Below are 13036 nucleotides of genomic sequence, written 5' to 3'. Positions count from 1 at the left end.
AAGTCTGCTGAATCAGAAACCCCAGGGGCTGGGGCCAGGGGAAACTGGGTGTTATCAGTCTCTCCAGGTGATGCTTTGGTGCTAAGGTGTGAGAACGCATTCTTCCTGAACAAAAGAAGAGAGTGTGAGGCAGTGGTTTTAAAACGCCTGCACATTACAATTCCCTGGGGAATTTAAAAAAGTGGTGATCGTTAAAAAATACTGATACCTGGGTCTCAGCCCCCCAAACAGTGATTTAATTGATCTGGGGTGTGGCCTGGGCACTGGGATTTTAAAAACTCCCCAGGTGAGTCTACTGTGCAGGTAAATTTGAGAAATGCTGGTGCGAAGGTAGTAACCAGCAAGTCCCAGATCTGGCCTCACCAGCGGGTTGATCCCCAAAACTCCCCTCTGCGAAGCCCTCTCAGCAGTTTCTCCTGAGCTGAACCGGGTTCGTCCTCCTCTGCTGCCATGTCCTCTGACTCATTACCACTAAACACTACATGTTTGCCTCTGGTTCCTTTTTTTTCTTTCATGATCTTAAGAGATACAAAGGGCATCATCAGGAAAGTGTCAAGAACCTCCATTTATTTTATAATTCTGCCCCTAAAAGACTTTATTGTAGCCTGATTATATAGTGTATATTACAGTAACTCTCTTTAAAACGGTGAGTTACTACTAATAAAAAACAAACAAGCTACACTGAAATGGTGTTAGAATCTTCTTTCTCCTCTCTCATTCCAGTAAAGGGAGGCCAACACTGAATCTTCTAAAAGCCAGAGCTATCCTTATAACAATTTGTCTCTCTTTTTCCCTCTTCCCAAAACTGGTAAGTGTAGAGCTTTGGAGTTTCAGGCCCAGGGAGAAGATTTTACCTGGGGATTCCAAAGAGGAAGACGTAGAGGGTAATCATTCAGATGTAGAAGCTTCTAGGAGGCTGACTTGAAAAGAAGAGATGATTTCGGGGAGGTGATAAGGTGAGGGTATATCTCTGGGTCTAAGATAAAGAATGGAGTCTTCAGGGTTTTCTGTGACTGGCAGAGACCTAGGCTGGCTTTACTCCGTTCCCTAGACAGAGGAATTGCCACTGTGGATGCTAAAGATGGCTGAAAATAAGCACCATGGCCTTCAGAGCATTGGAGGGGAATTCTGTGAGCATGTCTGCCGTCAGGGAAGTACGCGCTGTGTGGCGTTCCCGAGTGTATTAGTTATCTATTTCTGTGTAACAGATTGCCACAAGCTTAGTGGCTTATAGCAGCACACACTTACGATCTCACAGTTCCTGTGGGGTAGGAGTCCAGTCACAGCTTAGCTGGACCTTCTGCTTGGGGTCTCACAAGTCTATGATCAAGGTGTTGCCTGGGCTTGTTCCTTTTTGGAGTTTGCGGTCTTCTTCCAAGCACACACGTCTGTTGGCAGAATTCCCTTTCTTGTAGTTGTAGGACTGAGGTTTTCTTGCTGGCTCACTTGGGTCCACTCTCATCCCAGGTGTCACCTGCAGCTCTTTGCCACATGGCTTTCTAAACTCGGCAACTAACTTTTTCAAAGCCAGCAGAATAATCTCATGGCTCAGGGATGGCTCAGTCTCCCTTTTAAGGGCTTTGCTTAATCCAAACCTACCTGATTAATTTAGGTCCACCCGAGGAAATCTCCTTTTACAAAGAATGAATTGGTTTGGGATTTAAATTACATTGTGCAAGATCACTTCACCTTTGCAATATTATTCAGTATATTAGCTAGGGGCAAGGGACAGATCTCACCCACACACAAGGAGAGGGGATTATACAAAGGCAGGGATACCAGAAGGTGGTGGTCATTGGGGGTTATCCTAGGGTCTATCCCCAACACTGAGGAGGATGTGGTAGAAGCCTGAAATGACATCAAGATTAGGTCACAGAAGGGGCACTGGTAAAGATGATGGCCTAGCTGGCCTGGCCTTCTTCCTATTTTCTGGCTTCTAAAAGCTCCATAATTCTTGCCTGAACCCACTGACAAGCAGAGAGAGATGCAGAAAAATGAGTATTGATAAAAATTACTCAAAATTTGGACAAAAGCAAAAGGTGGTGGGTGACTTGTTTCTTCAGTGTTTTATGGAGGTGCAAGCCCACCCAGGGATTAGGCAAATGCTTGTTCTTTAACTCATGGTTTGCTATTGGTTAGCGGTCCCAGACTTAAGCTACATGCTATCTTGCAGAATTGTGTTCAGTTGAGATGCAAATTATTTCTTATCACTAGAACAGGTCACCTCAGAGGCTAGGGTTTATCACCCTGTTAGACGTTAATCAGTTTTATATCTATCCTTGAAATCCTATCCTCACCTGCCTTTATTAGTTTACCTATAAATACCTATCTATCTTCTCAAATGTTCTTTGGACTGTTTTTAACACCTTACTGCTTCTCTCAGTAATTAATGAGTTGAGTAAATCTTTTTTTTTTTTTTTTTTTTTTTTGTGGTACGCGGGCCTCTCACTGCTGTGGCCTCTCCCGTTGTGGACCACAGGCTCTGGACGCGCTGGCCCAGCGGCCATGGCCCACGGGCCCAGCCGCTCCATGGCATGTGGGATCCTCCCAGACCGGGGCATGAACCCGTGTCCCCTACATCGGCAGGCGAACTCTCAACCACTGCGCCACCAGGGAAGCCCTTGAGTAAATCTTTTACATGTGTTCACTTTCTATTTGCCTGAGCATTCTTATGTTATCTTTTGAAAATTATACTTTAACAGTAAGATGGGATTTTTCATCAACAAGCAGGAGAATAGAGTTTAGTATTTGATTCTGAGAAATAGAGGAAAGCGAATTTTTTAACCCAACATTGTGGGGTATAATTCACAGGCTCCACAATCCTCTCACATTCTAAGAGGAAATAAATTTCCTTGCCGTGTTCTTTTGGGGGAAGGAAAGAAATAAACCCACCAGTAGCCTCCTAACTTCTTTCTGTGCACTTATAAAAGCCAGATCTATGGTCTGTAAGATTAAAAGAATAATAACAACTACCGGGTGTGGCAGTGATGGTAGCAGTGGTGAAACACTGAGACTAGAGTCAAAGATTCATTGTGAGGGCAGAGCATACAGGTCAGAGACCCTGTCACAGACGCTCTGCTGAGAAATATCTCAGATTGAGTGCTCACCGATATAGTGGAATTCCAACAGAATCCTTGAATGGTGTTCAAGCGTGATTTGATCTGGTCTTGACATACACAACATAATCCGATTAAATATAAATTTCATCTAGTAAATTAAATTTATTTAGAAATATACCTGGCCTTTATTATGTATAGTTTATTTATTATCCATTGTATATAAATGTATAGACGCACACATATATGTGTGTGATTCCTATGAATTAGGAATCCAGAAAACCATGTTAAAATAGAATTTTTTCTAGAATAAGGGCATGCAGGTTTTGAGAGAGATTCTCCTAAGAAAAGTCCGTGGATGTTGTAACATCTTAGTTCATTGCTTAAAAGGCTCTTGTTCTTAGCTGTTTTCGTAGTTAACAGAAACTTAAGGATTTAAGGACCAAAGTAGTTCTTTCTGTCTCAAAATGTAAATAATGTTAAGGAATCTAGATTGAATATCTAGAGTTTAAAGGTTTTATTCCACTAATATGGGATCAGGTGAATTGTAGCACAAGGGCTGTATTAGAACAAGAAGACTTTGGTTATATGTTTAATTCATCTACTTACTGGTTAATCAGACTAGTTCAATGCTTATTATTATTATTATTGTTTTTAATTTTTGAATTTTATCTTTTTTTATACAGCATGTTCTTATTAGTCATCAGTTTTATACACATCAGTGTATACATGTCAATCCCAATCACCCAATTCATCACACCACCACCCCATACCCCCTCCCCGCTTTCCCCCCTTGGTGTCCATACATTTGTTCTCTACATCTGTGTCTCAATTTCTGCCCTGCAAAGCAGTTCATCTGTACCATTTTTCTAGGTTCCATATATATGCGTTAATATACGATATTTGTTTTTCTCTTTCTGACTTACTTCACTCTGTATGACAGTCTCTAGATGCCTCCGTGTCTCAACAAATCATCCAATTTTGTTCCTTTTTATGGCTGAGTAATATTCCATTGTATATATGTACCACTTCTTCTTTATCCATTCGTCTGTCGATGGGCATTTAGGTTGCTTCCATGACCTGGCTACTGTACATAGTCCTGCAGTGAACATTGGGGTGCATGTGTCTTTTTGAATTATGGTTTTCTCTGGGTATATGCCCAGTAGAGGGATTGCTGGATCATATGGTAATTCTATTTTTAGTTTTTTTTTTTTTTTTTTTTTTTTTAACATCTTTATTGGAGTATAATTGCTTTACAATGGTATGTTAGTTTCAGCTTCACAACAAAATGAATCAGTTATATATATACATATATTCCCATATCTCTTCCCGCTTGCGTCTCCCTCCCTCCCACCCTCCCTATCCCACCCCTCCAGGCGGTCACAAAGCACCGAGCTGATCTCCCTGTGCTATGCGGCTGCTTCCCACTAGCTATCTACCTTACGTTTGGTAGTGTATATATGTCCATGCCTCTTTATCGCTTTGTCACCGTTTACCCTTCCCCCTCCCCATAGCCTCAAGTCCATTCTCTAGTAAGTCTGTGTCTTTATTCCTATTTCACCCCTAGGTTTTTCATGACATTTTTTTTTTTTAAATTCCATATATATGTGTTAGCATACGGTATTTGTCTCTCTCTTTCTGACTTACTTCACTCTGTATGACAGACTCTAGGTCTATCCACCTCATTACAAATAGCTCAATTTCGTCTCTTTTTATGGCTGAGTAATATTCCATTGTATATATGTGCCACATCTTCTTTATCCATTCATCCGATGATGGACACTTAGGTTGTTTCCATCTCTGGGCTATTGTAAATAGAGCTGCAATGAACATTTTGGTACATGACTCTTTTTGAATTATAGTTTTCTCAGGGTATATGCCCAGTAGTGGGATTGCTGGGTCATATGGTAGTTCTATTTGTAGCTTTTTAAGGAACCTCCATACTGTTCTCCACAGTGGCTGTATCAATTTACATTCCCACCAACAGTGTAAGAGGGTTCCCTTTTCTCCTCACCCTCTCCAGCATTTATTGTTTCTAGATTTTTTGATGATGGCCATTCTGACTGGTGTGAGATGATATCTCATTGTAGTTTTGATTTGCATTTCTCTAATGATTAGTGATGTTGAGCATTCTTTCATGTGTTTGTTGGCACTCTGTATATCTTCTTTGGAGAAATGTCTGTTTAGGTCTTCTGCCCATTTTTGGATTGGGTTGTTTGTTTTTTTGTTATTAAGCTGCATGAGCTGCTTATAAATTTTGGAGATTAATCCTTTGTCCGTTGCTTCATTTGCAAATATTTTCTCCCATTCTGAGGGTTGTCTTTTGGTCTTCTTTATGGTTTCCTTTGCTGCGCAAAAGCTTTTAAGTTTCATTAGGTCCCATTTGTTTACTTTTGTTTTTATTTCCATTTCTCTAGGAGGTGGGTCAAAAAGGACCTTGCTGTGATTTATGTCATAGAGTGTTCTGCCTATGTTTTCCTCTAAGAGTTTGATAGTTTCTGCCCTTACATTTAGGTCTTTAATCCATTTTGAGTCTATTTTTGTGTATGGTGTTAGGGAGTGATCTAATCTCATACTTCTACATGTAGCTGTCCAGTTTTCCCAGCACCACTTATTGAATAGGCTGTCCTTTCTCCACTGTACATTTCTGCCTCCTTTGTCAAAGATAAGGTGACCATATGTGCGTGGGTTTATCTCTGGGCTTTCTATCCTGTTCCATTGATCTGTCTTTCTGTTTTTGTGCCAGTACCATACCGTCTTGATAACTGTAGCTTTGTAGTATAGTCTGAAGTCTGGGAGCCTGATTCCTCCAGTTCCTTCTTTCGTTCTCAAGATTGCTTTGGCTATTCGGGGTCTTTTGTGTTTCCATACAAATTGCAAAATTTTTTGTTCTAGTTCTGTGAAAAATGCCAGTGGTAGTTTGATAGGGATTGCATTGAATCTATAGATTGCTTTGGGTAGTAGAGTCATTTTCACAATGTTGATTCTTCCAATCCAAGAACATGGTATATCTCTCCATCTATTTGTATCATCTTTAATTTCTTTCATCAGTGTCTTATAATTTTCTGCATACAGATCTTTTGTCTCCTTAGGTAGGTTTATTCCTAGATATTTTATTCTTTTTGTTGCAGTGGTAAATGGGAGTGTTTTCTTGATTTCACTTTCAGATTTTTCATCATTAGTATATAGGAATGCCAGAGATTTCTGTGCATTAATTTTGTATCCTGCCACTTTACCAAATTCATTGATTAGCTCTAGTAGTTTTCTGGTAGCATCTTTAGGGTTCTCTATGTATAGGATCATGTCATCTGCAAACAGTGACAGCTTACTTCTTCTTTTCCAATTTGGATTCCTTTTATTTCCTTTTCTTCTCTGATTGCTGTGGCTAAAACTTCCAAAACTATGTTGAATAAGAGTGGTGAGAGTGGGCAACCTTGTCTTGTTCCTGATCTTAGTGGAAATGCTTTCAGTTTTTCACCATTGAGGATGATGTTTGCTGTGGGCTTGTCATATATGGCCTTTATTATGTTGAGGAAAGTTCCCTCTATGCCTACTTTCTGCAGGGTTTTTGTCCTAAATGGGTGTTGAATTTTGTCAAAAGCTTTCTCTGCATCTATTGAGATGATCATATGGTTTTTCTCCTTCAGTTTGTTAATATGGTTTATCACATTGATAGATTTGCGTATATTGAAGAATCCTTGCATTCCTGGAATAAACCCCACTTGATCATGGTGTATGATCCTTTTAATGTGCTGTTGGATTCTGTTTGCTAGTATTTTGTTGAGGATTTTTGCATCTATGTTCATCAGTGATATTGGCCTGTAGTTTTCTTTCTTTGTGACATCCTTGTCTGGTTTTGGTATCAAGGTGATGGTGGCCTCGTAGAAGGAGTTTGGGAGTGTTCCTCCCTCTGCTATATTTTGGAAGAGTTTGACAAGGATAGGTGTTAGCTCTTCTCTAAATGTTTGATAGAATTCGCCTGTGAAGCCATCTGGTCCTGGGCTTTTCTTTGTTGGAAGATTTTTAATCACATTTTCAATTTCAGTGCTTGTGATTGGTCTGTTCATATTTTCTATTTCTTCCTGATTCAGTCTTGGCAGGTTGTGCATTTCTAAGAATTTGTCCATTTCTTCCAGATTGTCCATTTTATTGGCATAGAGTTGCTTGTAGTAATCTCTCATGATCTCTTTTATTTCTGCAGTGTCAGTTGTTACCTCTCCTTTTTCATTTCTAATTCTATTGATTTGAGTCTTCTCCCTTTTTTTCTTGATGAGTCTGGCTAGTGGTTTATCTATTTTGTTTATCTTCTCAAAGAACCAGCTTTTAGTTTTATTGATCTTTGCTATTGTTTCCTTCATTTCTTTTTCATTTATTTCTGATCTGATTTTTATGATTTCTTTCCTTCTGCTAGCTTTGGGGTTTTTTTGTTCTTCTTTCTCTAATTGCTTGAGGTGCAAGGTTAGGTTGTTTATTCGAGATGTTCCCTGCTTCTTAAGGTGGGCTTGTATTGCTATAAACTTCCCCCTTAGAACTGCTTTTGCTGCATCCCACAGGTTTTGGGTCGTTGTGTCTCCATTGTCATTTGTTTCTAAGTATTTTTTGATTTCTTCTTTGATTTCTTCAGTGATCACTTCATTATTAAGTAGTGTATTGTTTAGCCTCCATGTGTTTGTATTTTTTACAGATCTTTTCCTGTAATTGATATCTAGTCTCATGGCGTTGTGGTCAGAAAAGGTACTTGATACAATTTCAATTTTCTTAAATTTACCAAGGCTTGATTTGTGACCCAAGATATGATCTATCCTGGAGAATGTTCCATGAGCACTTGAGAAAAATGTGTATTCTGTTGTTTTTGGATGGAATGTCCTATAAATATCAATTAACTCCATCTCGTTTAATGTATCATTTAAAGCTTGTGTTTCCTTATTTATTTTCATTTTGGATGATCTGTCCATTGGTGAAAGTGGGGTGTTAAAGTCCCCTACTATGAATGTGTTACTGTCGATTTCCCCTTTTATGGTTGTCAGTATTTGCCTTATGTATTGAGATGCACCTATGTTGGGTGCATAAATATTTACAATTGTTATATCTTCCTCTTGGATCGATCCCTTGATCATTATGTAGTGTCCTTCTTTGTCTCTTCTAATAGTCTTTGTTTTAAAGTCTATTTTGTCTGATATGAGAATTGCTACTCCAGCTTTCTTTTGGTTTCCATTTGCATGAAATACCTTTTTCCATCCCCTTACTTTCAGTCTGTATGTGTCTCTAGGTCTGAAGTGGGTCTCTTGTAGACAGCAAATATATGGGTCTTGTTTTTGTATCCATTCAGCCAATCTGTGTATTTTGGTGGGAGCATTTAGTCCATTTACATTTAAGGTAATTATCGATATGTGTGTTCCTATTCCCATTTTCTTAATTGTTTTGGGTTCGTTATTGTAGGTCCTTTCCTTCTTTTGTGTTTCTTGCCTAGAGAAGTTCCTTTAGCAGTTGTTGTAGAGCTGGTTTGGTGGTGCTGAACTCTCTCAGCTTTTGCTTGTCTGTAAAGGTTTTAATTTCTCCATCAAATCTGAATGAGATCCTTGCTGGGTAGAGTAATCTTGGTTGCAGGTTTTTCTCCTTTAACACTTTCAATATGTCCTGCCACTCCCTTCTGGCTTGCAGAGTTTCTGCTGAAAGATCAGCTGTTAACCTTATGGGGATTCCCTTGTGTGTTATTTGTTGTTTTTCCCTTGCTGCTTTTAATATGTTTTCTTTGTATTTAATTTTTGACAGTTTGATTAATATGTGTCTTGGCGTATTTCTCCTTGGATTTATCCTGTATGGGACTCTCTGTGCTTCCTGGACTTGATTAACTATTTCCTTTCCCATATTAGGGAAGTTTTCAACTATAATCTCTTCAAATATTTTCTCAGTCCCTTTCTTTTTCTCTTCTTCTTCTGGAACCCCTATAATTCGAATGTTGGTGCGTTTAATGTTGTCCCAGAGGTCTCTGAGACTGTCCTCAGTTCTTTTCATTCTTTTTTTTTTACTCTGCTCTGCATTAGTTATTTCCACTATTTTATCTTCCAGGTCACTTATCCGTTCTTCTGCCTCAGTTATTCTGCTATTGATCCCATCTAGAGTACTTTTAATTTCATTTATTGTGTTGTTCATCGTTGCTTGTTTCATCTTTAGTTCTTCTAGGTCCTTGTTAACTGATTCTTGCAATTTGTCCATTCTATTGTCCATTCTATCTCCAAGATTTCGGATCAACCTTACTATCATTATTCTGAATTCTTTTTCAGGTAGACTGCCTATTTCCTCTTCATTTGTTAGGTCTGGTGGGTTTTTATCTTGCTCCTTCATCTGCTGTGTGTTTTTCTGTCTTTTCATTTTGCTTATCTTACTGTGTTTGGGGTCTCCTTTTTTGCAGGCTGAAGGTTCGTAGTTCCCGTTGTTTTTTGTGTCTGTCCCCAGTGGCTAAGTTTGGTTCAGTGGGTTGTGTATGCTTCCTGGTGGAGGGTACTAGTGCCTGTGTTCTGGTGGATGAGGCTGGATCTTGTCTTTCTGGTGGGCAGGTCCACGTCTGGTGGTGTGTTTTGGGGTGTCTGTAGACTTATTATGATTTTGGGCAGCCTCTCTGCTAATGGATGGGGTTGTGTTCCTGTCTTGCTAGTTGTTTGGCATAGGATGTCCAGCACTGTAGCTTGCTGGTCGTTGAGTGAAGCTGGGTGCTGGCGTTGAGATGGAGATCTCTCGAAGATTTTTGCTGTTTGATATTATGTGCAGCTGGGAGGCCTCTTGTGGACCAGTGTCCTGAAGTTGGCTCTCCCACCTCAGAGGCACAGCACTGACTCCTGGCTGCAGCACCAAGAGCCTTTCATCCACAGGGCTCCTTAATTTGGGATGATTCGTTGTCTATTCAGGTATTCCACAGATGCAGGGTATATCAAGTTGATTGTGGAGCTTTAATCCGCTGTTTCTGAGGCTGCTGGGAGAGATTTCCCTTTCTCTTCTTTGTTCTCACAGTTCCCAGGGGCTCAGCTTTGGATTTGGCCCCGCCTGTGCATGTAGGTCGCCGGAGGGCGTCTGTTCTTTGCTCAGACAGGACGGGGTTAAAGGAGCCGCTGATTCGGAGGCTCTGGCTCACCCAGGCCGGGGGGTAGGGAGGGTCACGGAGTGCGGGGCAGGCCTGCAGCGGCAGAGGCCGGCGTGACGCTGCAGCCTGAGGTGCGCCGAGCGCTCTCCGGGGGAGCCGTCCCTGGATCCCGGGACCCCGGCAGTGGCGGGCTGCACAGGCTCCCCGGAAGGGCGTGTGGCTAGTGACCTGTGTTCGCACACAGGCCTCCTGGCTGCGGCAGCAGCGGCCCTAGCGTCCCATGTCCGCCCCTGGGCTCCGCACTCTTAGCCGCGGCTCGCGCCCGTCCCTGGAGCTCTCTCAAGCAGCGTTCTTAATCCCCTCTCCTCGTGCACCAGGAAACAAAGAGGGACGTAAAAGTCTCTTGCCTCTTCGGCAGGTCCAGACCCCTCCCCGGACTCTCTCCCGGCTAGCCGCGGCGCACCAACACCCTGCAGGCTGTGTTCACGCCGCCAACCTCAGTCCTCTCCCGGCGCTCCGACAAAAGCCGGAGCCTCAGCTCCCAGTCCCGCCCGCCCCAGCGGGTGAGCAGACAAGCCTCTAGGCTGGTGAGTGCCGGGTCGGCCTGATCCTCTGCGCTGGAATCTGTCCGCTTTGCCCTCCGCATCTCTGTTGCTGTGCTCTCCTCTGCGGTTCCCAAGCTCCCCCACTCCGCCTCCCGAAGTCTCCACCCGCGAAGGGGCTTCCCAGCGTGTGGACACTTTTCCTCCTTCACCGCTCTCTCCCGCTGGTGCAGGACCCGTCCCTATCCTTTTGTCTCTGTTTAGCTTTTTCTTTTGCCCTAACCAGGTACGTGGGGGGTTCCTTGCCTTTTGGGAGGTCTGAGGTCTTCTGCCAGCGTTCAGTAGGTGCTCCGTAGGAGTTGTTCCACGCGTAGATGTATTTCTGGTGTATCTGTGGAGAGGAAGGTGACCTCCACGTCTTACTCCTCCGCCATCTTCCCGGAAGTCCTCCTTACCTCCTTTGTCATAGATTAGTTGACAAGAGTTGCTTGGGTTTATCTCTGGGCTTTCTATCTTGTTCCATTGATCTATGTTTCTGTTTTTGTGCCAATACCATATTGGCTTGATTACTGTAGCTTTATACTATAGTCTGAAGTCACGGAGTCCAATTCTTCCAGCTCCGTTTTTTTCTCTCAAGACTGCTTTGGCTATTCGGGGTCTTTTGTGTCTCCATACAAATTTTAAGATTTTTTGTTCTAGCTCCGTAAAAACTGCCATTGGTAGTTTGATAGGGATTGCATTGAATCTGTAGATTGCTTTGGGTAGTATAGTCATTTTCACAATGTTGATTCTTCCAATCCAAGAACATGGTATATCTCTCCATCTGTTGGTATCATCTTTAATTTCTTTCATCAGTGACTTAGTTTTCTACATACAGGTCTTTTGTCTCCTTAGGTAGGTTTATTCCTAGATATTCTATTCTTTTTGTTGCAGTGGTAAATGGGAGTGTTTCCTTAATTTCTCTTTCAGATTCTTCATCATTTATGTATAGGAATGCAAGAGATTTCTGTGCATTAATTTTGTATCCTACACTTTACCAAATTCATTGATTAGCTCTGGTAGTTTTCTGGTGGCATCTTTAGGATTCTCTATGTATTGTATCATGTCATCTGCAAACAGTGACAGTTTTACTTCTTCTTTTCCGATTTGGATTCCTTTTATTTTTTTTGCTTCTCTGATTGTCATGGCTAGGACTTCCTAAACTACGTTGAATAATAGTGGCGAGAGTGGACATCCTTCTCTTGTTCCTGATCTTAGAGGAAATGCTTTCAGTTTTTCACCATTGAAAATGATGTTTGCTGTGGGTTTGTCATATATGACATTTATTATGTTGAGGTAGGTTCCCTCTATGCCCACTTTCTGGAGAGTTTTTATCATAAGTGGGTGTTGAATTTTGTCAAAAGCTTTTTCTGCATCTATTGAGATGATCATATCGTTTTTCTTCTTCAGTTTGTTAATATGATGTATCACATTGATTGATTTGTGTATATTGAAGATTCCTTGCATCTCTGGGATAAATCCCACTTGATCATGGTGTATGATCCTTTTAATGTGTTGTTGGATTCTATTTGCTAGTATTTTGTTGAGGATTTTTGCATCTATATTCATCAGTGATATTGGTCTGTAATTTTCTTTTTTTGTAGTATCTTTGTCTGGTTTTGCTCTCAGGGTGATTGTGGCCTCATAGAATGAGGTTGGGAGTGTTCCTTCGTCTGCAATTTTTTGGAAGAGTTTGAGAAGGATGGGTGTTAGCTCTTCTCTAAAAGTTTGGTAGAATTCACCTGTGAAGCCATCTGGTCCTGGACTTTTGTTTGTTGGAAAATTTTTAATCACAGTTTCAATTTCATTACTTGTGATTGGTCTGTTCATATTTTCTGTTTCTGCCTGGTTCAGTCTTGGAAGGTTATACCTCTCTAAGAATGTGTCCTTTTCTTCCAGGTTGTCCATTTTTATTGGCATAGATTGCTTGTAGTAGTCTCTTAAGATGCTTTGTATTTCTGTGGTGTCTGTTGTAACTTCTCCTTTTCCATTTTTAATTTTATTGATTTGAGTCCTCTCCCTCTTTTTCTTGATGAGTCTGGCTAATGGTTTATCAATGTTGTTTATCTTCTCAAAGAATCAGCTTTTAGTTTTATTGATCTTTGCTATTGTTTTCTTTGTTTCTATTTCATTTATTTCTGCTCTGATCTTTATGATTTCTTTCCTTCTGCTAACTTCAGGTTTGTTTGTTCTTCTTTCTCTAGTTCCTTTAGGTGTAAGGTTAGGTTGTTTATTTGAAATTTTTCTTGTTTCTTGAGGTAGGCTTGTATAGCTATAAACTTCCCCCTTAGAACTGCTTTTGCTGCATCCCATAGGTTTTG

This window comes from Leucopleurus acutus, assembly GCF_964270905.1.
Source record: "Leucopleurus acutus genome assembly, chromosome: 16".
In the NCBI taxonomy this organism is placed as follows: Eukaryota; Metazoa; Chordata; class Mammalia; order Artiodactyla; family Delphinidae; genus Leucopleurus; species Leucopleurus acutus.
Note: the sequence above shows the minus strand (reverse complement) of the source record.